We start from the raw sequence: 23,601 nt of genomic DNA, 5'->3' as shown, positions 1-23,601 counted from the left end.
GTACGGCAAGCACTGGGATGCGTCCCAGATTGGTGATATGATCAGAATGGGCACCAACCGCAAATGCTTTGTGCCTATTGTGATAATTCACTCTAGTAGCAAAGAAACTTTAGGTAAAGGTCATTATGACAACACCATCAGTCACATGATCTTCTGATCATATTTTCTAACGACATTGGCCTTGCATTCCAATTACACTATTTTGCATGTCTGCTACGATGTTGATAAAAAATGGTTCAAATGCCTCTGAGCACTATGCGACTTAACTTCTGAGGTCATCAGTCGCCTAGAACTTAGAACTAATTAAACCTAACTAACCTAAGGACATCACACACATCCATGCCCGAGGCAGGATTCGAACCTGCGACCGTAGCAGTCGCGCGGGTCCGGACTGAGCGCCTAGAACCGCTAGACCACCGCGGCCGGCACGATGTTGATACCCTCCAGAGCCAAGGATAGGGTGGATGTGATTTTTTTGGCACCCATAGTATTTATAAAGTCACTTTTGACGCCATTCAGATCTAGTTTATATCAAGAGCGTAATGGCTTATTTCAGTAACAATAATATGTGAAGGTTCAAAATTTGTTAAACAGAGCATTCTGACAAGATCTCAGGGCTGACAGATAACGGTACAGGGCGACCATGAGATTGGGATATCGAGATTTATACCTAACTTACCGCACCATGAGATGGACAGTACCTGCGCTGACAGCTTCTTGAACCAGTAGAGTACTTTTGTAGGTTCCCGAGCGTTGGCCCTATACCATTTAGCCCACTTAGGCTAAACCAATGTTTAGACGAAACTGAGCTAGTGATCCAGGGCTAATAATCCGGAACCTGTAAAAGTATTCTACTTTAACCCAATATCTTCAGCTCAAATTTCTCTCAGAAAAATTCTCAGGTTAACGCAAGCATTCACATCTTTATTTTCTTACGTTTACCAAATAAATAGAGGGAAACGAATGCTAGTCTCTTCACCAGCGACCAAGACAGGACAGTCACCACACTGCTTTAGCTGTTTGGAAGTAGAAGACAAAATTCAATACGGGAAAAAAATGTTCACAGAGTGAACTCTAGATCATGAAATTCATTCGTATTATTTCTCAATTATCTTCAGCCCCTTCAGTTTCAACTGTCCGTCTCCAAAAAATTGAAAATCCCATTCAGTAATCAACTTCGAACAACAGTCTGGTAAAATGACTTTAAAATCATTATTGAGCTCCATGCATGGTGTTCAGATATTCACACCGAGTAACGGTGTATAAAACATTGACCTCCAGCTCACTTATTTTTTTAAATCTCTTTCGAGCAACTTACGTCGTTGAGCTTCTTGAGTAGAGTCTCCATTTACACAGGGAAAAAAGTAAGCGAAGATGAACTCGTTGTCAAAAAGTGCAAAACATTCCCTATGGAACACCTTCCACTCAGTGATCACTGAGCTTCAGGCCTCTGCCTTCTGTATGTCTACTCAGCACGGAGTCTCATCTCTGAATTAACAGAGCTGCTCCATTATTCGGGTTGAAACACGCCCATGGACGGCGATAAGTCGTACAGAAGCGAGGAGAGAAAATGTTTTGTCAAATGGCTAGCTTTCCTCAAACCACTGACGCTTGATGAATTCATGATAATGGCCAAAATCCTTCTGTCTATGTACTCAGTTACGAGGTTTGACAGTAAACAGTCTCAAAGATAGTATATTATATATAGTTGGTATTGATTGAGTGATGATGAAATTCCTTCGAGAGCGAAAATGAGACATCTAGCGACTGAAGTTGAAATTTAATTAGTTCATACTAAAGCTCTTCGCTACGCTTCGTACAGTTCGATACATGTAAAATGCATCCAGCGTGTACTGTTTGATAAATATAATTTGCGTTAGGTTAAAATTTGACTCTAAAAGACGCTAAATTCAGTTGCTGTAACAGGACTGCAGAATACGCGAGGAGGTAAACTTCTGACGGTGCGCGAGCAGTGTAGATATAGGAGTGAGACAGCAAAACAAGTTACGCAAATACTTCCTCGTGCCGCTCGGCAGAGCGCTTGTGTTGAGATGGTCAGTTATCTTTATGAGCGACTGGAGGTCAAGAAGGAAGCGTGCCAACACTGACCAGATAACTTGAGGCCGCTCCAGGGAGAAGGAACTGTTATGCAACTGACACTATTAAATAGATCGATTTTTTCAAAAATTCTCAGCAAGCATTCTGTGTTGCGAATCATATGTCAGATTCTTCTTACCATACATAATCACGTATGCGACTGTATCGTTTGGAACATTTTCGTTGAAGAATGCGCATAATTTCATCGCTGTTTTTTGAGTGGTTAGAACATTCATTCTCTTGCACATATTGATCATATAGATGGGGTAATTTTGAACGAAGTTTAAGGGATTCACGTTCACATAGTTGTTTAAGTGTGTTATTCTCTTAAAATCTCTGAACGCAACGTAAGCCTTCAAGAACCTATTTGGTGGCCAAGATTCCACAATTCTTGAGGAAAAACTTCGTTTCTTCCATTTTTGACATAAATATCCTGCAACGTGACATGATCGAACAACAGAGAATCAAGCAGCTGATTATTCTTTCGGTTGGTTTGGAAAACAACGAAGATGGTATAGGACATGTCAAATTCAGCAGAATTGTAGTAATTTGTGATGTCCAGCTCAAAATTTCGTTTTCCCTGTAGTCCAGCAAATTCAATTGTTTTGGGGCGCGAAGAAGGAGATTGGAATTTCTTGTTCTAGTTCAAGCAAATTTTCTGGCTCATATCTAACAACAGGAACACGAATTTCCATTTTTGAACTACAGTTTTTACTTCCAGAGGAAGTGTATCTTTTATTTCAACTCCAGCGTCATTGTAATCAGACCATCTAAGATGCACCTCTCCAGCACTTCATCGATAGTGGATGCAGTACTTCTTGTTCCTTTCTCCATATTTTTTTAGTATGTAGTATGTGTCCTTCCATACATCTTTCATCAGCAAGAGATGAAGTCAAATTTAACAGAACTGATGAGGAAATAAAAGGATGTTCGATTCTAGACAAAGTATTATTTCCCTTCTTTGTGGTAATGACATCGAACAATTTTGCCACATAATTGTCGATCACTTTTTTATTGGATTTCCCATCGTATGTTGGATTGTCTGACCCATCAACTTAAACAACCTCAGAGTTCATGTATAATTGTGCATGATTTGGATGGACCCAACCATCACCAATATTGATGTTAATCTCAGTCTCCTTGTTGGGGAGATTAAAGTTATTTTTATCTTCTCATTCAAGGGGAATGAGTAGAATTGGCAGCTCTCGATGTGATTCATGATGTAGTCTACAACCACGTTAACTGACGATGATTTATTTACGAAAAAAATTCACTGATCCATTTTTAAAATTATGGAGACACTGGTCACCACTGAAGTCGATCAAACAATCAGTTTCAGTGACTTCTAAGTCTTGAACGACGTAAAAATTGGAACATTTATGGGATAAGGTGGCTCATGAATAACTGACCCTGCAAATTCTGCATTTGGCTTAAAAGAAAAAATGATGTTGGTTTCTCTATGAAAGTGATCTGTATGCATGGCAAACATCCCATCAGCAAGATCGAAATTTATATTGATCAGTTCAAATGGAATAATTTTGGGAACGTCATTACCAACAATCTTTTTATTGGCTTCAACAGTTTGTTCACTAAATCCTAGCACACTTTCAATACTATCTGCTATATCCATGTATAATTTTACATCACTCTCAGTAGTTACTGTCTTTAAAATTTCATCTGCTTTGATGTGGATGTTAGGCTTCTTTGAGCGAATGAATCTATCTGAATTTTTCAGACTGTATTGACCTAGAGGAATTTCTATTGTCTCTCCATCGCAGTAAAGTTTATTGTTTTTCGACATGATGTTTGGTGTAAAAAAAGTTGAATAGAATCCGACGAACGAGACAGTTTTTAAATTTCATATTGGAACAGTGAATCGCTTCTTCAGAACAGACGAGGTACAACTCGGTAGAGAAAGACGACTGCCAACACTTTCTTTAGACTGTGACAAGATACTCATTTAAGTCGATAAAAATTCTAATTAAATAAGTCGTAGACAAGATGACGTTGACAGTCGCACAGATTGTGAGCCAAAAGTGAGGATTCCAGGAAAGAAGTCAAAGAATAAACGTAGTAAACTTTTGCCAAGTTCAATCCGATGTGCGATAATTGGGCCGAGCGGGTGTGGAAAAAGAACATTAATGATTGACAACTATACTTTGGCCCCTGGTTGGTTGAATTGGAAGAAAATCAACCACTTGTATGTACACTCCAAAAGTTTCGACCAGCCAAAGTACCGCGAATTTATAAAAAGGCACTGGAAAGTGGAAGGAAAGCACAATGAGAAGATTGCCACATTTATCGAAAATAGTGATGAAGTTATTCCACTGCATGCATGCCAAGATGATTCAGTTGTAGTTCGTTCTCGAAAATCAAGACATAGTCAGAGAATATTTTACGAGGGGAAGGCATAAAGGGATAGATTGTTTTTATTTGAGTCAAACATACTCAAAAATGCTTAAACAGCTAGTGCGGGACAACCTAAATTTTTTGAACATTTTCATGCAGGACGACACGAATTTGAGTCATATTTATCATGCATTTGTTGGTGGTGATTTGAAGTTCGACGACTTTAACGAGCTGTGGAGTAGATGTCGGAATAGAGACAAATTCGGCTTCGTCACAATTGACATGTAAAGGCAACTATAGAGAAAAAATTAAGAATTTTTTGAACGTTGACCAAGTGTTGAACGACGAACGTTGAACTGATGATGAACGATGAACGCAAACGTTGAATTTTTATCTTAATAAATGTTCGCAAAATACGATAGCTCTAAAGGGACGAGCATGTCGAAAGCGTACTATCGTCCTAAAGGACTAAGAACACTTTCCTTGTACGATCCCGAAATCGTCAAAAAAGCCAGGCAGACTAGGAGATTGAAGGTACAACTAAAGGAAGACTTTAAAAAGTGGAAGAAGCAGCCAAGGACAGAGTACGAAAAATTTAAAAAAGAGGACCAGCCAGTCATTGACAAGATTGAAAAAGTTAAAGAGGGAATCGAAGGCTTGGGTAATAAAGTATTGAAGGCCGTCGAAGAGAATAGGGAAGTTGATAAACAGATGGTTCCCTCGAAACAACACTATTTTGGTGAATTGAACGATATTCCAACAATCAAGCATTCTGAGGGCGAAGAGAGAGATTACACACTAAGCGGGCCAGAAATGGCGAATTTGCTAGAGAAATACGATGTTGAACGAAGCAAAATGAAGAGGAAAGACGTCAAAAAATTCAGGGGCATTGTTTTCTGATAATAATCCAAATAAAGTAAAATTGAGTAGGGGTAACAAATATAAATGTAAATATTTGATAAAACATATTGTTGATGACTATTTTCCAAACTTAAGAAGACCATCAATAGATTCTTCAGATTTTAGCTCACTTGATAAGAGAGGTGAAGGTTTAGTTTAAAAAAATGTACAGCGAGACCTGTCGAGTGTGTTTGGATGAATGTTAGAGATTGAATCGATTATTCATGGTGAAGAACTAGCAGAGAACAAAAATTTTCACAACGAAAAAGCTGGCATAATGCAGATGCTGACGAACAAATTTAGCGACTTCATCGTCAACAATCCTAAGGAGATTCTATACTTGATAAGATTTTTGAACAATCTTCCATACACGTTCTGAACAAGCGGAAAACATGGGGTCTAGTAAACACTCTGATCAATAAAGTACCCTTCGAAATGCATCTTCCAGGCTACTCGTACTGTGGCCTGGGAAGTAAATTGGATGAGCGACTAGCGCGTTGTGATCCGGGAATTAATCCACCAGACAAGGCTTGTAAAAAAAACATGATATTGCTAATCGTGACCATAAAGATTTATAATGTAGACATCAAGCTGATAAAGAACTTTAATTAGCTTCAAAAGGAAGAGTGCATGCAAGTGATGCTTCATTAGGAGAAAACGTTGCAGCAACTGCAGTTCGAGGAATAATGTATGGCAAACGAAAAGTAGGCATGGGCTTAGTCGCTGCTCCAGGCTGATGCCTACAGCTTGATAAAAATGCCTGGGGCCTATAAACGATTTTTTCATCGCTTTTTTACCTTCTTAAAAGGGTAACTTTTCAATTGATTATACTTTGCTTCCAAGTGGTAAGATCAGACCAAAGTCAATTAAATTGAGGTTGAAAAATGACCCATTCTTCACTGATGCTCCAAAGAGGATGAATGAGAAAGCGACAGCTAAAGCTATCTTAGGACAGCGTCCAAAAACAGGTGGAAGTTTGCTTGTTACTCTGTCCATCCCCGTGGTGAAAAAAATTATCGAGTACCTAACAAAACAGAAGCATGAGGGCAGCTTTCTTCCACTACTTTTTGGCAGCATTACCATATCTTGCAACAATTGGCTCACTTGTTGGTGGATCTGCAGCAGTCGCAAACGCAATCATAAACAAGAGAAAAGGTGATAAAGAGCTGGAAGAACAGAAAAAGACACAATCTGGAGATGAAGAAGAAAGCTGCGCCAACTGGAGCCGGTTTAGACGGGCGGTCTGGAATTAGTCCTTCAGGTGGCGCTGGGCTGAAGAAAGCAAACAAAATTTCGAAGAGATTATCAAAAAATTTGATCATCTACTGTCTAATTTTGTCATAGAAACTCTGGCTAAACAGCTAAAAACTGATCATTTCGAGGTGTTTTTATGATTGATGAACTGCCCGATGAGTTGAAAAATTTTGAATTTGGCATAGTGAACATAGACACTTCTAACCATGATTGCACGCACTGGATATGCTACTATAAAAACGACGACATAAAGTACGTTTTTGGCACCTTTGGTGGAATTATTCCTAAACAGCACGTTAGCTACTAGGGTGTAGATGAGCTGTACTACAACAGCGAGACGATACAAAATTTTGATGTATTTATTTGTGGTCATCTGTGTTTGTTTGTCTTCAAATTCTTATGCATGAATTATGGGTTCAACGACATTTTGAACATGCTAAATGGACATTTTTGGAGACAAATTCGTTAAGAATTTTGAGTCGAACATCGACGGAAACTCTGTTGAAGAGTTTTATCAAAAATTGAGGGTGTTCATGCGTCAATAGACCCAAAGATAAACAATCTAACCAGGCGGTTTCGGAACATTTTTAAGGTGACCAGGGGGTATGTCGACTTTGAGGGCAGACGACTTGCGAATGTAAACGATGCAGTAAATGGTTAGGATGCTGTTACTAAACAATACTTCGAGAAATAGTGTGTTACATAACGTGAACACACGAGTATTCTGACACAATTCACTAACTATGTCACTAAAAAACGCCTTGATGAACGAATAATGCAGATTCATAAAGATGTTTTTAACACAATAACAAGTGTTGATCAACGTACGAAAAGCATGAATACAGATCTTAGATTTGGTTTAGAAAGGCCCAATACACTATAAAACATAGTATACGATAGACAAATAACTGAATTTACTTTCATGACTGGGGACGAGCAAAAAACGCACAGTTTCGATTATGGTTTCAAGCTTAAAAGAGTTATTGTTGTTGGTAAGAATGCAAACAGAAACTTGAACTTGATGACTTCGACATCGCTATAAGCGCAGCTGATAAGCTAAATGAAGTAAACAATGGAAATTAGTCAATCGTGCTACACAACACAAATTTTCTGATTGTGAGATTGAATGCCACAGTTAAAACGGTTCCTGCAGATGTAAAGTTAATGATATTCGGTGAAATAATTTAAAATTTGATCAATATTTCGCCTACTTAAATTGAGAATCATTATCAAGTGAATCTCGTTCTTAAGGACGACCATATTTACTGTTTGAAGTGCAAAAGGTACACTGACACACTTCATCCTCATAGACTGACGACTAAAAATGGACGACAGAGAATTGCAAAACGAAAAAGAGCAAGTTCGTTAAACAAATTTTGTAGGCGAAGGCCTCAAAGAAGGAATCATTGATGAGATGCATAAGCCAATGAGAAAAAATTATGGAAGAAGGCGTGTAGTCTCTTTTGGAGTTGATGATCTATGGCAGGCTGACCTAGTCGAAATGGGCTCTGGAAACTTGAAGGGAATTTCGAAGATAAAGAGAGGATACAAGTATTTATTGACCGTCATCGACGTCTTTTCAAAATTTGCGTGGGCTGTTCCAGTTAAAGACAAAACAGGAAAGAATGTGGCTGATGTTCTCGAAAAAACTTTCAATGCCAGAAGGCCACAAAATCTGCAGACAGACAATGGGAAAGAATTCTATAACAAAGAGTTTCATGAGCTGTTGAAGAAGTATGGCATCAACCACTAGTCAACCTTCACAGAGATGAAAGCATTTGTTGTTGAACGATTCAAAAGAACATTGAAAGAGAAGATGTGGAAGAATTTTACTCTTCAAGGAAACTACAGATGGGTTGGACGCGTTTCGAAATTAGTTAACGAATACAACAACACGAGACAAAAAAAAAAAAAATGGTTCAAATGGCTCTGAGCACTATGGGACTTAACATCTGTGGTCATCAGTCCCCTAGAACTTAGAACTACTTAAACCTAACTAACCTAACAACATCACACACATCCATGCCCGAGGCAGGATTCGAACCTGCGACCGTAGCGGTCACGCGGCTCCAGACTGAAGCGCCTAGAACCGCACGCACACCAGCCGGCCAACATGAGACATTCGACTATAAAAATGGCTTCAAGAGACGTAGATGAAGAGGTTGAAAAAATCTTGCTGTAGACCGTTTACACGACGAATTCGCCGGATGTTGAGCCCAAATTTAAAATGGGCGACAAAGTGAGAATTAGTAAACTGAAAGGACTTTTTGAGAAGGGCTACACGGCCAAGTGGTCAACCGAAATTTTTGAATTTGCGTCTGTTGTCTGTTCCACCCCAACCACATATAAAGTGAAGGCTCTAGATGGCGAAGAAGTGAGAGGAAATTTTTATGAGCATGAGCTGCAGGAGACATAATTTCCTGACGTGTATCTCGTTGAGAAAGTTTTGAGAACGAATGGGGATAGGACATACATTAAATGGCTAGGACTCGATAATTCACACAACAGTTGGGTAGATAGAGGCGCAGTCTTCGAACATGTTTGAAGACATAGTGAATTTTTTTAGTACATAAATGGAGAAGCAGTCCAAATTGTGCAAGTATTGTAACACAGAGCAGTCAATCGATAACTTTACTTCGCACAGATACACGAAAGAGGGCTATAGAACGATGTGTAGACAATGTTTAAATGGATACGAGAAAAAAAAAGTTACACGAGAGATGAATTTCTTGTGTCTGTGGAAAAACCTTCGCTAAATACTACTATAAGGAACGTTTGCGTCGAATTCCGAGTGAGGAACATTTGAAAATACTTCTATCGAAGGCTGATGTTGAAGCAGTTGCTCTGCTGCCTCCCTCTACAAAAAAATGCAGAATTTGCCAAGAAATTAAATCTTTATCTGTTTCTACGTCAATCTAGCCCATAAAGATAATCATGACAGTAGTTGTAAAAAGTGTATTCTAGCACACATGAAAAATAAAAACAATGGCGCAAGCTGAGGTAGATTGAAGTCTACGTCTATTGATTTTTTACCCCTTATAAATAGAGCGACTCCCAGCTGGAGAACTTAACTGTTGTCCAACTTGGCGACTACTGAAGACTACGTCTATTTGTACCCTTCAAGCCGAATTATAAATAATTTTTATTCTTCTATTGAATTTTGTTTCCTTTAAATAGAGCGACCATTATGCAGAACGTCACAGTTGCTCAACTTCGTGACTGTTGCAGCAGACATAGTTTGGGTGGCTACAGCAAACTGAACAAGGCTGATCTAATTAGACTTGTCTCAGCACATCGTCGCGCGACACGGGGTGTAAGACGTCCTGCAGGGCGCAATCTTTGGAAGAGATCGCCATATTCTGAAATTGGAGGCGATGACGTGATTTTCGAAACTAAGGCGCATAAACCATTGAAAAAAAATTCCATTCTCTACCGATGTGTTTGCGAAGCAGAAAACTGAAGACAAACCGTTAAAAGAATATTTCAATTTTATACCGATGTGTTTGCGAAACAGAAAACTGAAGATAAACCATTGAAACAAATATTTCCATTATCTACCGATAGTTTGCGAAACAGAAGACTAGAACCAATAAAAAAAGTATTATTTCCCTTTTACACTGATTTATTTGAGAAACTAAGAGACAGGAAAACAGTTAGAGATTATCTAATTGATAAAGCATTTGCAAAGAGATTACAAACCATAATTTTTGAAAATAGTATAGACTCAGTTGAACCTGGTCATTTCTTGACTGCAGTGAAGACGAAAATTCTGAAAATTGTGAAAGACAGCCTGAGAGTACATCGTGGTTTGAAGATAAATTTCAATTTATTTTGTGAGTACAAATAGTAGACGGATGATAAACTTCAAGAATTTGGACAACAAACACAAAACTATAACGTTATGACAGAGAAGGATTTTAATATAAAATTCGAGCGTGGGAAGAGAGATATTTTAACGAAAAATCGAATTTTTTAAGCACACGGATCAGGATGGGAATTAAATAGAATTATTGGTTTACGGCTAGCAATTGACAGAGATGTTCACTGAGGGGGTCAACCTACTTTCAGTTACCAATTAAAATCAAAATCAACGTAAAAAAATGATGATGAAAAATATTTTCTGCGGGCTGTAGAGTCAGGTTTGTATCTTGTAGACACACATTCAGACAGAGTATGGAAATATAGAAATGTCGGCCTTGAGCTCGATAAGAAGCTTGAAAACATTCAGTTTTCTGTGGTGGTTGATCGCATTACAAAAATCGAGAGAAGAATTAGCGTGTCGGTCATCGTCTATTCTTTCGATGAAAACTATCAATTGTGTTGTTGTTGTTGTTGTTGTGATCTTCAGTCCTGAGACTGGTTTGATGCAGATTTCCATGGTACTCTATCCTGTGCAAGCCTCTTCATCTCCCAGTACCTACTGCAGCCTACATCCTTCTGAATCTGCTTAGTGTATTCATCTCTTGGTCTCCCTCTACGATTTTTACCCTCCACGCTGCCCTCCAATGCTAAATTTGTGATCCCTTGATGCCTCAGAACATGTCCTATCAACCGATCCCTTCTTCTAGTCAAAGTATCCCTTAAAAATCACGAAAAGTAGGGAGGGGAGACATGTAAATCTCCTCTACTTCAAGGACGGGCACAATTTGTACTACTGTTGGATAAAAAATTTATCTCGAGTCAAATCAATAATGTAGAAGTAAAATTTATTGGCGACATGTGCTGCCTCACCTCAACAGCAAGCAGAAGTTGGATGAGCATACATCAGATTGTTTGACTAAGAAGCCATTAAAAGTAGGAATGCCAAAGGAAGGATCATACGTACATTTTAAAAATTATCAGCACATGCAGATGGTTTCTTTCGTTATTTATGCTGATTTTAAAAGTTTACTGTTGAAGATGAATGATTGTCAGCCAAATCCGGAAAGCTCGTATACCACGAAATATCAAAAACACGAGCCGAGCGGACTCTGCTGCTACATCAAATACGTGAATGGACACTATAAAGACCCCGTCGTGTACAGAGGGCCCAACTGCCACAACAAATTCATAGAATGCATGAAGCAAGAGGTTGAAGAGATTGGAAGCATTTATTCTGAAATTGAAGAAATGAGACCATTCACTCCTGAAAAACAATCAAGACATAACAAATCCAAAGTTTGTACACAGTGAAAATATTACTCACAGCAAAATAAAAGGTCTGACATCATGCTCATTTGACTGGAAAATACATCGCTCCACTGTGCAATGCCTGCAATCTTAAGCTAAAACATCCAACTTTTGTACCAATCTACTAGCATAATCTGTCTGGATAAGACTCACGTCTATTCGTGAAAGAACTTGGCTACGATGACAAGGAGATAGAACTAATACCACACAATGAAGATAGATACATCAGTTTTGGTAAGAGAGCAGAAACTTTGAAAATGCGATTTATTGACACGTTAAAATTTGTGGCCTCATCACTCGACAAACTTTCATCGAATTTGACTAGACATCAGCTGAAAAACATCAGAAAATTCTTCCCAGAAGAACTGTTCAACTTGGTGATCAGAAAAGGACTACATGGACTCTTGGAAGAATTTTACAACAAATTGAACGACTGTGAAATGAGTGATGAAGATTAGAAACATGCAAAAATGGCCTGGGAAACATTTGGTATGAACAATCTTGGGGAATATCATGATCTGCTCCTTAAACCAGACGTGTTACTACTGGCTGATGTCTTCGAGAATTTCAGAAAAACTTGTACGAAAGCCTATGTTTTAGATCCATCTTGGTATTTTACTGCACCGGGTTTGTCTTGGGATGCGATGCTGAAAATGACTAAGCAGTCGCTTGAGTTGCTACATGACTATGACATGATTTTGATGGGTGAAAAATGAATATGAGGAGGATTATCACAGTGTTGCAACAGATATGTCAAGGCGAACAAGTATCTGAGCGATTTTGATGCTAACAAGACGTTAAACTATCTGGCATATTTGGATGCAAACAGTTTGTATGGTTGAGCTATGTGTCAATATCTGCCTTGGGCGGATTCGAGTGGGATGATTCGAAAAGCTTTGATTCTGAAAAAATAAGTGAGATGTAAAACACTTCTCAGGAGGGATACATATTCGAAGTTGATCTAGAATATCCATAGGAGCTGCACGATTTACATAAAGATTTGCCGTTTTGCAGCTGAAAATAAGATTGCACCTAGCACTAAAGAGAGCAAGTCTACGCTGAATGACAAACATAAATATGTGATCCACTATAGAAATCTCAAACAGTGCCTCTCTCTTGGGATGAAGCTCACAAAAATATACAGAGTCTTAAAATTTAGCAATGTGACTGGCTGAAGAAATATATAGACTTGAATGTACAGATGAGAACCAAGGCTACAAACGACTTGGAGAAGGACTTCTGTAAGCTGATGAACAACTCAGTCTTTGGCAAGATGACGGAAAATATGAGAAAGAAAGTAGACATAAAACTGTTTTCAGATGGAGAGACGTGTGATAAACATAGCAAAGCCAAACTTTGAAGGTAGAACCGTATTTAACGAAAATCTAGCTGCTTTGCTTATGAATAAGACAAAAATCACATTTAATAAGCCTGTCTGTGTTGGAATGAGCATACTCGATCTGTTTAAAGAACTTATGTATGATTTCACTACAGGACAATGAAGCCAAAGTATGGGGAAAATATTGAGCTGTGCTGCCAAGACACGGACAGCTACATGTACAACAAGCAGACTGAAGACGAGGACGAGGACGTGAAATCGATGCTTGATTGCTTTGATACGAGCGACTATTCAAAGGATAATATATACCGCATTCCTCAGGTAAACAAGAAAGTTGTAGGAAAAATGAAGGATGAGTGCAACGGAAGAATTATGGAAGAGTTCTGTGGCCTAAGGGCGAAGATGTACGCCTACAAGGTTGGTGACAAGGTGGAGAAGAAATCAAAAGCAGTTAAGAAATGTGTGATCAAAAATAGAATCAGCTTGGAAGATTATTAAGATTGCCTGTTGAACGACATAGAACAGTACAGAAGGATTAATATGATTCGAAGTGAAAGACACGAAATCTACATAGTTGCAATAAACAAGAAAGCGCTGAGTCCACACGAGAACAAAAAACATCTGGAAAATCGAGTGGATACACTGTCGTATGGACACTACTCACTATCGTCATCTTCATCGTAATCAGAATAGTAAACATATTCATAATCATCGTACTCATCTTCTGATTCAAATAAAGCCATTAAATGAGGTCTGTTGTAGATAATTTCTGTTATCTCTTGAACAGTGTAGACCGTTGTAGAGTTGTTGTTTTCTGAGTCCATTTGCACTTTCTCTTCAGCAGTGTAGACTGTTGTGGAGTTGTTGTTGTTGGCGTCCATTTACAATATACAAAATTTAATGGTGATTAAAAAAATAAAAAATTCGTGTGAGTGTGAACGACGGTGAACGATGGTGAATGCTTTCGTTAGCCTGAGAATTTTTTTGAGAGAAATTTGAGCTGAGAGATTGGGTTAAAGTAGAATACTTTTATAGGTTCCGGATTATTAGCCCCTGGATCACTAGCCCAGTTTCGGCTGAACCGGAACGTTTAGCCGAAAGTAAGCTAAGTGGTCCAGGGCTAATGGTCGGGAACCCACAAAAGTATTCTATTCGATCGTCGTCCATTCACCATTGCGCATTCACCCTCCGCGAAAACACAGAATTGTATGTGTCGACGCAGTAAATTTTCCACAGTTGTCAGAGAGAAAAATAGAAAAAAAGAGTTAAAAGCAAGATAAATCGTTAAAAAATTAGGCAAAACGCTGAGTAGCGTCAATATATGTGATAGATGTGCGTTGCTTCTGGAGCCATATCACTTTACATGGCTTCCAAATATTTTACGATTCCAAACATAAATGACTGACAACTCCTAAGTGTTAGGAGCGAATACTACAGCATTCGGAATGAAATAACACCGCTGTCCCCTCACGCACACAGAACTAGTAGGAGTACAGCAGTTTCATCTTGTCAATATGTTTCTCTCTGGAATTGTACGTCCTCCCAGTGTTGCAACATATATGGTGTTCCTTCCTGTCTTACATCTAGTTGTTACAGCCCCTCTTTCTCCCTCCTGATAAATAGCAGACACCATATATAGTTTTTCGACGAGGTCAGTGAGCTCTTCTTCAATATTTAGCGAAGCCCTGTCTGTCAATTTTGGAGCAGATGGGGCTGTTATTTCAGTAGTTCTCTTCCTTGGTTCAAACTAATAGCTCTCTTGGAAAGTATCCAAGAGATCTCTAGACACTTTGATCTAGTGCTTATTTCACGAAAAATTTCGAATACTTCATATGGGTAAATACTGATATTCTGTATGAACATGTCGTATCCATATTTTATCAATTTTTTTACTTTTTTCTGCATCTTCCACTTTTTTCCGTTTAAGATATATTTTCATGTTTGTCACATTTTTCAATATAGCATATGTAAATGTGCAAGTGCACTTGTGCTCTTATTGTTTTTTCTACCATCCAACCGTGATACAGAGCCCCAACTCAGACAGGCTATATACAGACTATTCTTCTTGCTCTAAATATCAAATCTAAGTTCCACAGCCATTGCAGAAAGATAGAAGTATGTGCGTAGATTGCTGTGGGGCTAGACTGCTAACATCATTCTGCTGTAAACAAATACACACACACACATCCACTCTCTCTCTCTCTCTCTCTCTCTCTCTCTCTCTTTCTCGCACACATACACATACACACGCACACGCACACACACACACACACACACACACACACACACATCACAGTTACACTATTTTGTTTGTTGGTCTCTTTCGGTGCATCCTCACTCCCCTCCACAGATGCTGGAGGCAGTGTTGGGAACTGGGTAGGTGGTGACGAGCAGTGGGGGACGTCAGCGGGCAATGAGGAGTTGTGGTCGGCATTGGTTCAGCAGTGTTGGCTGCATCAGCAGCACCAGGTGGATCTGTATTGAGCATTAACGCAAAATTTGTGCCCGCATCTTGTGGTCGTGCGGTAGCGTTCGCGTTCCCGGGTTCGATTCCCGGCGGGGTCAGGGATTTTCTCTGCCTCGTGATGGCTGGGTGTTGTGTGCTGTCCTTAGGTTAGTTAGGTTTAAGTAGTTCTAAGTTCTAGGGGACTGATGACCATAGATGTAAAGTCCCATAGTGCTCAGAGCCATTTGAACCAAAATTTGTGGCCTAGATGGACCCAACTCAAACATTACTCCAGATTATACACTTGTCGATCCGTACTGAACATTATCTGGGAATTATTGCTCAGATGGAGCCACCCCCAAATGTTACCCAGATCATACATCGGTGTACTCATACCGAAAATCAGCCACGAATTTTTCTTGCACCATTGGATCCACCCCAACTGTTATGCTAGACTTTGTGCAGGTGGATCCACTCCAAACATCGTCATCAAATGTACCATAAGGTAAATGTATACCTAATAATATTCCTTACTATAGCACAATGTGGATGCCACACCGATGTAGTTGGACGCAGCTTTTGGATGCAACTCCGAAACTATTACCAGGACGCTGCTGTCGCCAGCCACCTGTGGCCCATTGCCCAACACCAGCCCTCATTATTGCTGTCCCCCCAACCACTGATGCCGAGTCTGGTATCAGGGGGGAGGAGGGAATGGGGATGAGGATGCCATGCATGAAAATGGCCCACAAAATAACGTGACTGTGCTGTGCAGTGTGTGTGTGTGTGTGTGTGTGTGTGTGTGTGTGTGTGTTCCTTTTGAACTACAGTGAATTATTTACAACAAACTTCATGAGGGAATAAATATGCTGTAAACGAGTAGTCAGGATGCCCAACTCCTTAAACAGACGTCTACAAGATGATCATGGATGAGAGAAACATTATTCGTACAGCACATTTTTGAGCATGAAGGGTTTCTTTCTTAAAGATGAGTTACCCAGGAACATTATTTCAATTGACATCGAATCGAATACAACTATGCAGTATACGTCAACTTACTTATTCGTCTCTCTGCAAGATTTGCCGTCATTCTTAGTGCAACTCTGGCTGAACTAAGTTGTCTTAGAAGTTCCAAAATGTGCTTTTTCTAATTTAAATTCTCGTCAGTATGAACTCTTAGGAACTTTGAAGTCCCCACCCTATTTCTTACTTCCTCACCATGTGTTACTCTTACCATTTGTGTAGTGCCACTAGATGTGTAAACTGAATACGTTGTGTCTTTTTGAAATTGAGGGTGAGACGATTCACAGAAAACTGGTAACTATTTTATGGTCTGTGGTGACTTCAGTGAACAATTGTGTAAATTTCTTCTGTTTTTGTATGTGTCTTGGATTGATGACAGTACTAGTCTCACCTGCAAAAAGAACTAATTCTGTTTGTTGTATATTAGTCAAGATGTTTACATATATGTGGAGCAATAGTGAACCTAAAACTGACCCTTGGGGAACCCCATACATGATTTATCTGCAGTCAGGCTAATGTCCCCAGATTACTTTGGTTGAATTAGGAGTAAAACTTTTTCAATTCTTTTGGTTACATACGACATTATCCATTGGTTGGCTATACCATCAATCCCAAACAACTTGATTTAGGAGATTTTGATTCATACAGTCCAGTGCCTTAGATAGGTAGCAGAAAAAACGATCTGGCACTATTTTGTACACTAATTCAATGCTTCTAAAATTTGGTGAGTGAACATGTAAATGGCATTCCCATTAGGGCAACTTTTCTGAAATCGAAATTGAGATTTGCTGAGGATGTTGTTGTTCTAAGGAGAGACACTGCCCTAGAAAATATCACATTCACAAAAATTGTGGAAAATGATGTCAACGGTGAAGCGAGGTCGGTAGTCGTTGACATCTGTTCTGTCTTCTTTGGTAAGAGGGTTCTGACTACGGCGTGTTTCAGCCTCTGTGAAAAAATACCACGAGTTAGTGATGCATTACATATTTCGGATGAGACGGGTCTTACTATGTGAGAAGTAATCTTTAGTACTGTGCTGGAAACACGATCAAAACCAGATGAACTTTTATTTTTAAGAGAACAAATTCTTGAAGATACTTTCTACTATATTTAAAAAAGATTATTAAATATGTTGCCTGTGACATCATTTATAGTCCTTCCGTTGAGCTCAGTGGTGATGTTATCCTGTTCTGTGGCTGGCCGTCCTGCCTCCCATTTCACTACACTCTACAAAGCCTCAAGTCTGTTGTCAGAATTACTGCTTTCTGGCATTATGTGCACTTGTAGTGTGCAGCTACTATAGGATTTTTACTTTTGCTCGCCAACAGATACATTTTTCTTTTCCTTTAACAAGCTACTTTAATCCCTCGAGTGATCCTTTTTTTTTACATGGCTGTTTAAGGTCCCTCTTGTTTGGGTATGTGGAAAGCTGTTTTCAAATAATGATAAGAATTTATCATGGAATAGCTCCATTTTATGTTAGCGTTTGGTTCACTACAAATTTTATTCCAAACTGTTCTTAAAAACCTTTTTCCTGGAATCATTAATTATTCTGAGTTCCGTTGAGAATTATCCGCACTGTAAGGCACAAAGTTATTTATCCTAACTAATTGTTATCATGATCAGAGAGAGCATTTGGTGCTAGGTAAACAGTTATTTACTTGCTTTGAGCTTCATCAAAGAAAACCTTATAAGTTAAGATCCTGCTGTATTTATCCATCAGTTTTGCATAATTAGTTACTAAAATGAAATTGTAGGACCAAATATGATTTCCAGATCATTTTTCCTATCGCAAATGTAGATTTCATTGAAGTCACCACAGACTGTTAACTAGTTATTGCAATTTGACAGATAGCATAGTAAGGAATCGAGCTAACCATACTTTTTTGTGAAATCTTAAGCAATTTATGGATCTCTTGTGTTATTTTGACTTATTTCAAAACGGGGTATCCCAGAATCCTGGTTCTATCCTAAAAAAGGTGTGACTAAAGACAGGGATCTTGCTTTCTCTTAATATTATCTACATGAAGCTCAGGCAACCTACCTTTCCCTCTCCCATCCAGGTGCAGGCAGTGTCTAGTGTCGAACTGTAGTGACAGGCACCGAGCTCATATGAGATTTCATTTCAGTCAGGAAGAGCCTGCTCAACTCAGTGTTCACACAGCTCATAGCAATGTTAACCCAGGGCTGGTCGTGACATTGAATGATCTCCACAAAACTCAAATTTTTGTGTGCAGCTGCTGGTCCTACTTCGTCCAGGTCAGCCCTGACGCCGCAGTTACTGTCCACAGCCAGGCTGTAGCCCGCTCCAGCTGCTACAGTAACCTGACCCTCTTTGCCAAAATCTTTGCACAAGTTCTCTATGTCTTCTGTCACCTGGCTAAGGCTCGTACTTGGTTTCACATACTTGTGACCTAGTACCCTGCTCCTAATTTGCCCTGTGCCATGTGGCCTACACCCTTCCTATGCCTACTACCAGCAGCAAGACTCTCTTCTTCCTGCTCTTTTGATACCGACATACGCTCCGTTTCTTTGCTAGAAGTCTACTGCACCTTACTGTGACCGACATTTGAATGAGGCTCTTCACCTCCTACTTCAGGTAACAAGTCAAATTATTCTGATACTGTAAGCTCCAATGTAGACGAAGAAATTTTAGGGCTGTTCCTCTTCCTCCCATTTCTGGTTACCTTCACCCAGTTCCCACAACCTTTTTCTCCCTTAGACCTATCTAGTTCGAATTTAGCTTGTTCTAATTCAGCCGGAAGAGCCAAGTTCTCTTTCCTTTTTTGCAGAGCCTACAGTTCCACGGGCTAGCCTCGCCGAGTTCCTCACTACAGTCACGCCAGTGAAATCCCAACCCACAGTCTAAAAATACCGTTCCCTCCCTGTCTATCCTGCAGCAACACCCACAATTGTCACTCGTGCAACACCCATGACACGTTTAAAACAAAGTTAAATCACTCGACACTCGTTATTTTACACGAATATTCGTTACTTCTGAGCCACAAAAGGTTTATGGTATAACGTAAACTTTTAATTATTTCCACTTACAATAAGAACGGACACCGAAACCTTCAAATGTCAGACATACAGAGCTGTACCAAACGTCGTATATCGATAGAGTATCAACCAAAACTCCTATTTAGTTCGTGCTGTGTGCTACCTTCCATCAGAACGGACGTAAACGTTAACTAAAAGTAACACCAGAACTACCAGAGGACAAGGAAACCAAACTAGTGAGCGACGAGTCCGTCTGGGTGGCGTGGCTGAGTTCGCAGAGCGTGAGATCGCCGTACCCAGGCATCGATTATCACCTACGACAATTTTTTATCTACTTTATGCGTAACACTATTTTGACTGCTTTCCCTTTGATTCTTTGAAAGTAGTAAACACACAGAGTACACTTGTAGAGTCACAGAAAAATAAAGAAACAATTGCATCACAGTGCGGAAGTAATAGTAGTATTGGTAATAATAATAATGATAATACGTGACAATAGTAAAAACAAACGGAATAATAAGATTAATAATAAGTACATAACGTTCAAAAATCAATGCAAACACGACATCCTTCCACACACACCCTTGTGCACTCACTAGAGCCTACACAGACGAGAATATCACAAAGCCGACGAAAGTGATTTCAAGGAGATGTCTGTGGGCCGCACTCTTGTAAATAGAGGTTTTAAAGTTACTGTAGGGGCTCTACAGTCTGTTCACGAGACCACCCATATATACACATTTATTCCATTGCTTCCACAGACGGGCAAACTTGCTCCAAAGCTGTTTGTTGTCCTTCAGGAACCTCGTTTTTCGACTACTCATACACGTTAGTCCATGTTCTCAGCACCAGATGTAATGGTCCACTCTCACTCCTCCGGCAAAATGACCAAACAGCTGTTCAGGATATTTCTACAAGAAGCGGTAGTGGAACAAATCAGTGGAGAGAAACTTCGGCTAAAACTAAATTTTGCGGGCCATACAAAGACGCTGGTGTTCTTCATGGCCTGCACGTACAAAATAACGTACCATAATACAGAATCACAATTCACATAATTACAACAAACGCAACCTCCATTTGTCAACCCCTTGATCTTCATTTCTTCAGAATGTACAAGCATACGATTTGTGAAATGTCAGATTCTGCTCGAGATTCTTTGGAAGAGAGTAGTCTCCAACAACGGAAGCAGCAGTTCCTCACATGCAATCAGTTGTGTTCTCTGCGTTTCTATAATTCTCACCGTCACGGGTGGCTAATGGCTAAACTCCTTGATGAACACAGACCCTTTGAAGTTTCAACAGACACAAGCTTTCATTCAGCAATGTACATGGTGGATGCGCAAATATGAGATTTCTCAAATTTGCTTGGTGTACGAAAGTAATTTGCTTCGCACACTTCTTCGTATGCAATCGTTATTGTGAAGCCTTCGTTCCTGCATGAACGACTCTCTCTCTCTCTCTCTCTCTCTCTCTCTCTCTATCTATCTGTGTGTGTGTGTGTGTGTGTGTGTGTGTGTGTGTGTGTGAGGGACGGCATGTTTACATTGATTTTAGAACGTTAAGTACTTATTGTTAATCTGTTCATTATTACGACTATTAGTTTTATTACATGTATTATTAATATTATTATTACCGGAAATGTTTCTTTATTTTTCTGTTCTTATTGTATATTCCATGAAGCTAAAAGTGTGCACTATAAGTTTACTACTTTCAAAGAAACAAAGCAAAAGCAGACTGCCAAAGCATTTTCAAGCATAGTACTGTTCAAAAAAATTCGTGGTGCGACAATCTCACGCACAACCAATTCACCCACACTAGTCATCCTTACTAATAACTTACAGATACACTTTTCCTGCCCTCTGGTATTTCTGGTGTTACTTTTAATTAATGTTTACGCCAGTACTGTTGGACGACAGCACAAAGCACGAACTAAATAGGAGTTTTGGTTGGTACTCTATCGACATGCAGCGTTTGATACAGATCTGAGCGTCTGTCATCTGGAGGTTTGGGTGAAAGCACTCACTTAACTGCAGTATCTGTTAAATTAACTTCTTCACGGTAGAATGTAATTTTTAATGTAACTTTAATGTGCAAAAAGTGTATGTAAACAAACTACTAGTACTAAACAGTCTGAATCAAACGAGTTACGATTTGCGCTACTTTCCAGAAATGTTAACTTAATGAATGGGAACACACTGCTCAAAGTGCCGCGAGAGGAAAACAGAACAATTGAACGGGATTCTGTAACTGCTGAAAACCGTAAAAAAAAAAGTATGTGCGCACGAGGAAAGTGTGATGTTATTTTATGCTGAATGTTGTGGTGTTGACTCTCAATACACACGAGCTGCCAGTCATGTATATTTGGGGTCGTAAAAACATTTGGATGCAATATGATTGCAGAAGTGACTCGCATCTGATGCTACTAAAACAGATGGAATCACGAGAAGTTTGAATGGGAAATATACATGACTTAGATGGAAAGCTAATACAATTGCACAGCGTTTTGGTTAATTTTCTAACGATTTGTCTTGCTCCAACAATTGTTCGATCGTTCTCTCCGATAGTGTCTGTTGTGGAAAATGTACTGCTTCGACACACGTACAACTTTGTATTTTAGGGGAGGAGGAGGCATGCACGTTGGCAAATGTAAGACGTCCATCTCATGGTGCGGTGGGTTAGGTTTGAATCTGGATATTTCTACCTCAGGTTCAGCATGTATCGTTATCAGTCGGTCAGTGAGCTAAAGTCGTCACACCCTGTTTCAACAATTATTTCTGCCATACGATATTATTATTTAAATAAACAGTCTCACTCTTGATGTAAAGTGGATCTCGATGATATTAAAAATGGTTTCTTATATTTCTTCCATTCGTCCGTTAGTATTGTAGCATTAGCATTCTTCTGTCAAATTTTCTTGTCTAGAGCAAACGTTTAGTTGTACTTGCACAGGTGATGTATATGGATCAAAGACTCATTACAACTGCGAGAGAGAGAGAGAGAGAGAGAGAGAGAGAGAGAGAGAGAGAGAGAGATGATATGTCTGACTGGTGATGCAAAACTCTGTGGATAGAGTGCGAAACATTGCGTGTGCTATGGAAGAACACTGTGCTGGGTATGTACTTTTGGTTTAGCAATTTCGGAGACTATGATCGCGACGGAACTGTAACTAGTGGTATTGTAAGCTGCCGTTTTCAGTACGATTATGTCTGTGGCTATTTTAAGAATTTTCAGAGTCGACGAACGCCGAAATAGTGAGGAGCCACAGAAATTTTATACCACGTGCTGACTTCGATATCGAGAGGTAGACAGAGTATGATTATGAACTGCAACTATCTGATCATTTTGTTCTACAGACTCGAGAATTCAAAATAGGAACTGAATTTATACCTGGGAGTGTGCGAAATATTTACGTTAAAATATTGGGGAAGCGACTTCTCTCGCCTAAAAGTTTTCATTAAAGTAACTAGGCATTATTCTGTCATAAGGATCGCCAGTTTAACTTCTCAACCCATTTAATTGAAGTTAAATTATTACGTCTGAGTAATGTACTACTAATGCGATGACACAATCTACGATCAATTTTGTAACAACTGAGAACGCGGGTGTAATTGCTGCATTTCCCAATTTCAGTTTCAGCTGTGTCTACGTCCTGACACTTGTGGATCTTGTGCTTATGACTGATATAATTCTGCAGTTCTCCACTGGAGAAACTGGTAGTTTTGATTTTCGTTATAGCTTTTGGAACAAAGCGCTCGATATCACATTAGCCGAAGCCCCCGTGTCTAATGTCACAGTGACTGGAATTCCTTCGATTGTAGCAAAGATTTCTGACACTGGCACGAAAGGATAAACCTCGGCACATTGGTAAATCCTCACGCAATTGCTCCGAAATTCCTTTCCATCGTTGTACAGCAGCATCTGCAACAGCTGGTCGTAGCCCCTGTTCGAACCCCTGACCGCGTCTCTAGGTGTGTAGGCGGTCACGATTAGGGGGATGTCAAATTGATTCCATATTATTAGATTTC

This window comes from Schistocerca cancellata, chromosome 1 (assembly GCF_023864275.1).
Source record: "Schistocerca cancellata isolate TAMUIC-IGC-003103 chromosome 1, iqSchCanc2.1, whole genome shotgun sequence".
Taxonomy (NCBI): Eukaryota; Metazoa; Arthropoda; class Insecta; order Orthoptera; family Acrididae; genus Schistocerca; species Schistocerca cancellata.
Note: the sequence above shows the minus strand (reverse complement) of the source record.